Source organism: Empidonax traillii, unplaced genomic scaffold (genome assembly GCF_003031625.1).
Source record: "Empidonax traillii isolate 1590-97213 ecotype Southwest subspecies unplaced genomic scaffold, ASM303162v1 scaffold159:size1039807, whole genome shotgun sequence".
NCBI lineage: Eukaryota > Metazoa > Chordata > Aves > Passeriformes > Tyrannidae > Empidonax > Empidonax traillii.
Genome location: NW_020955352.1, coordinates 250037 through 255194, shown reverse-complemented (window position 1 = coordinate 255194; position 5158 = coordinate 250037).

The following is a 5158-nucleotide window of genomic DNA, read 5'->3' as shown; positions in this document are numbered from 1 at the left end:
TACTGCTGCACTCAGGTTTGTGACCTCAGTGACTATTTGATAGGGTACACCTACCTTGCATATTCCCTACAGAGGTGATTAAAAAGGATGAACAGATGAAGGCACACCTGAGCAAGGATATAGCTAGACCAATTCATTATTTTTACTAAGCTAATTAAAGGCAGACCTGTTAAGTGATCACACTGAGATCATGATTAATATCAAATCAATAAATCAGTACATTCAAATGTTTGGTCATCAGCTTATATATCTATCAAAGTACTTGCTGAAGTTGCCACTGAAGGAATTACTTAGATTTAATCTTGTCTAGGGAGATTTCAAGGGGGAGGCAGAGTCTTTTCAGGCTAAAACGCCAGCGAGCTTTCTGGCAGATGCGGTGACCTCGTGGGTAAAGAACATAGGTCTTCAAAAGATATAAGGATATATATCCTTCCTTTGAAGAAAATATCTCTTCTGCTTCGAAGAGGGATGTCCAGTCTGCTTTGTTTTTTTTTTGCCAAGCTCTATGACCCAGGTCATATGGTAATCTTGTTTTAGCTCTGTTTGGGAAAGTAAGGTAACAGGCATCTCCATGGTAATTTTCTCTTAACACGTCTTCCTTAAGCTTACTTTTAAATGTATTAACATTTATTTTCTGTATATGCCCTATTTCACAAGTGGCCCAGTTTTCCTCCACTGCCAAAGCAGAAGCATGGTTAGGTAAGCCCAGATACTTCTGCATAATCTTGTTTTCAGCTCCAAAGGCTGCCACCCTAATTAGTTTGCAACTTAATTTTAGTAGTCCTCCAAGGGTATTTTTCCCACCAACACACCCATTCCCCCTTCATACCAACAGAAAAACAAGAAGAGATGGAATTGATTCATTGAAACAAAGGTAAAAATAAACAATGACATTTCGTCTGCATCATTCCTTGGGGGGTTTAATCCATGTCCGTATTTTTTCGTTGTGCCAAGCACAGGACTGAAGGCTTCCTATGGGCACACAGCCTGGAGTCTGATGTGATTCCAGAGCAGGCTGCAGCCTGCCCAGCCTGGTAAGAACCTTCACTTGAGTCCAGTTCATCTTCCTCTGCATGTGTTATCCAGTGCAAGGCAGAGAGTTAATATTGGTGTTTTCATTTTGGAGAATGAATGATACAGAAGGACCACGTTTCCCACATTGTTATCATCTGTACAGGTGTAACTTCTACTGAAATTGGCCTTGGGTTCACACTGTAGGGCTGCTGGCCAGTTGTGAACCCTGCTGTTTTGGATGGTGCCTGTCATCCGGGTCCCTCACAAGTTGTGGTGAGAAGTTGCAGCAGCAAGTGACCTTTAATTTTGCCTGAGCAGACCTTCATCTGTAATATAATATAGAGATATGTATGGGAGGAAGCCTTGCCAGTAAAGCAGATGTCAGTTTTGTAGCAGAGGTAAAGGGAGTATAACATGCTGTCAGTGGAAATCTGACAACCTGAAGAAAAATACCTGGTATCCTGCTCAGCAAACTTTCTCCTTGGTGCATTTTCCTTGTGAGAGTTAAAATATTGTGAATTTTTTAATGGAAAACAATTGGGGTGCTAACTTGGGGTAAATTTTTTCCTTACTCTCATGGCTTATGACCTAAACCTACAAAACACTGTTACATTAATCAGTATTTGACAGGTTTTCTTAGTATTGGGTCTATTTTTATTTCACAATGTCCAGTCCAAGCAAGGGTCAAAATGTATTTGAATTCCCAATTCGTGGAGGCTCCAGGCTTGCTTGTAATGCGGTGAAGCCTTTTCACATTTCTTTGTCACCAGTGTGAATTATAGCGTGCCTGAAGCAATATGGGGGCCTTAAAAATAAAAAATGAAAATGTAAAATAAAAGATGCTCTTGTTCCCCTTTTGCAGAGACGGCACAAATCAGGAGGTGAGCTCTGCACAGTGCTCTGGTAGAAAGCAATTTCCTGATTTAAGGTGATATGTAGCTAAGGATTTTGGCTGATCTCATCTATATGTATATTCAGTCTTTCTGAGGTGCTATTAGTAAGCATACCTGAAATTTGAATGTCTTATTTTATTTTATAAAGCCTCTTTTGCGTTATTTTTAGGGAGAATTATCTGTGTTAGTTGCAGCCTGACACCGCTTTGGGTCATCTGCAGGCTTAACCAACCTAATCTTTCTTCTTTCAGGCAAATAATTTATGTGAAAGCCACGCACGGGCCTGTGCCTGGACCAGATCCTGGCTCACCCTTGCCCAGTATGGCTTTTCATTTGAAAAATAAATCATTGCTAAAGACCAGAACAGCACAGGGCTTTACCACCGGCCCACTGCTGATTTCATCCAGTGTGTATCTCTGCCTGGTTTAGGAGAACATTGCATGAGTCTGGGCCAAAGCCTGGCTGGAGCTGAGCTGCAGCACCTCCAGACATTCTGCTGCTCATCTGCTTTGGGAGGAAAGGGTGTTATGTTGGTATGGCTTGCTCTTCACTAATCCAACTTGGCTGCTTCATCTCGTTGCCATCTCCTGGATGTTTACAAATAAATTAATATTTGTTCCAGAGATTCAAGTTAAGCTGACTGGTCTGTGATTCTCTTGCCTCCTCTTGTCTTCCCCTTTCTGTTGATAGGAACTCCTTTGCCCTTTTTTAAACCTGGGGGGCCCTGTCATATCCATCACAAATTCTCCAAATTACCCACTACTGTTAGTGCTGGGTGAAATTCCTCCTGCACAAAAAGATTGAAAACATTTATGTCATCCAGGTGCTCTCTAACCACTTCTTTCTTCCAGGCTTGCATCTCATTCCCTTTCTTGGCTGCCGATTTGGCAGCAATATAGTCAATGAAGACCAATATTAAAAAAATTATTAAGGACTTTGACTTTATTGACAGTACTTATCCATAGAATTGGCTATTTATTGGGTAGCAGGACAACCCTTTTCCTTACTCATCTTCTTACTACGATGTGAGATGAAGTTCTCTGTGGACTGTGCCCCATGCTGAAGTCAGAAGCATCCAGTGCTTCGTTTTTAATCAGTGCATGACGGGACATTTTGTGGAGCTGAGCTGGTTTGTTTCTGGCCTCTGTTGGCTTTTCATTCATTTGTATTTTTTAAGGTTCTTCAGGGCTCAGTCTCAAAGAGAAGCTTGGGCTGGCAAAGACACTGAGGTCACCTTCCATCCCTACAGCCCATGGTAAGCCCAGACAACTCAATAGCTGTCCTAAGGCCACATTTCTGAAGGTCTCTTCCCAAGATGCCCAAACCCCCACATCTGCTCAGTGATTCTTTTGGCAAGGGGGCTGGCAGGGAGGACCCTGTCTGTGCAGCCTCCCATCTGTCCCCCTGAATGGCTCCCTGTGCAGGACAACCCTCAACCCCACTTTTGGGATGCTCCTGCTTCTGCTGGTGCAGGATGTTGGAGATGCTTCGGGAGGCTGAGGCTCCCCTGCATCCTTTTGGAAGCCCCGTTGCTATGGCGACTGTGTGCAGCTTTACGATCTGTTTGTTGTCCACCTCTTTCAATCAGAAGCACTTCTGGAGCTTTTATGTTTTCAGTGATTTTAATTTAAATCACTAGTGGGTGGTTTTGAATTCAAGAGGGAAACAAGGCACTGTGAGGAAAAAGTTTCAGAAACCTTTGTGATGCATTGTCACTCTCTTATTTTTTAAATGATTAAAAAAGACTTTTTGTCGATTTTATATCCATTTTGTGTCATTGTGACACTGCTCTGAGAACATCAGAGAGAAAGAGAAAAATCTTTACTTCGTCCCCCGATTTGGATGCAAACCCCACCAAATCGCTCCTCATGACACAGCCAGGGTGGCTGCGGCAGTGAGAGGAGCAGCAGGGCTGCCCATGTTCTCCCCTGCCCTGATTCCTGGGGCATCAGCAGGAGCCAGGCAGGATGGACCAGGAACCTTTCAGGGCCTAAAGGCAATTTTGCCCTGGAGCAGACCTGTGGGGAGCCCAGGGGCGATCTCCTTCTTGGTGCTCCTAATTAGGGGATGAATGGAAAGGAGAAGCAATGATGGTGAAGCCTCATAGTGTGCACATGGTAACTGCACCCACCTTTGCTCACCTGCTTCTTCATCACCAAGGGACATTTCAAACCCTGGTGGTCACTCCTGCCAGCTCAGGAGCTAAGGCTGTCAGATCATAGCACTTCTGATGTGATGACTGTGTTAAGGAAGGATCACAACTTGAAACTGCATTCCTTCTTGGCCCATCTCTGTCCAGGGTTCCTGCCTTTGTTTTTGAAAGAGAGTTTTTTATTCCTTGCCTTCTGCATATTCCTCCAGCTGCTCTGACCCCTCTGCCACAGCAGTTGTATGAGGTGAAGTTGTGTTGAACTTTGACAAATGGTAGTACTTCTGCATTTGATAGTAATATTTTAGGGAGACATTTGCTTTCAAAGGCATTGAAATACCTCTCTCTACCTTTGTTGCATTTCAAACTTTTGCATCTTGTACTGACTTGGGAAGAGCTGTTTGGTTGGAAACTCATGGTTTGCTCTGTAAGTTTGAGATTATCACTGAGGAAAACTTATTTCTCAACATGTAGTCTAAAAAGAGCTACTAGGAGACAAATAACAAAACTGTACAGATATGAAATCAAGAGATTATTGGGGAGAGAAACTGAGCTCTGCTCAGAATGCTTTCAAATATAGAAAATAAAGGTTATGGGTTTAGCTGTGTTTTCATGTAGTTTGATTGCTGGTGTTCATTCATTCTGAATAGTCAAAGTAAATTACTTTCTTTTTAGATATCCTGATATTTTTAGTTACAGGCCACGGCAGGATGCTCTTGGATTCAGTATTCTAAAACACAAAACATTCTTAAACATAGCATTCTTAAACAAATCTGCTTAAATGGCAAAGGGGTACTTGAACAGCAGGCTTTGATAAACCCTTTCAGTTTTATGGGCAGAACCAAAACATTGGGTATCTGTTTGCTTGAGTTCCTCTGGAAAGGACATTTCTTTTTCATTTAGGACATGGTATGGCGATAGGAAGAGGCCTGGGACAAGGGATGGAGGGCCATCAGCACCCCAGGAGCTGGGAGCTCACTGGGATGCTCCTGTCCTCCCTGCGTACAGGGAAAAGGCACGATGGGAGCACAGGGGCACAGCAGCTCATGCAACCGAGTAGCTTTTTCTGAAGGATATGCTGGGGACAAAAAAAAAAAAAAAA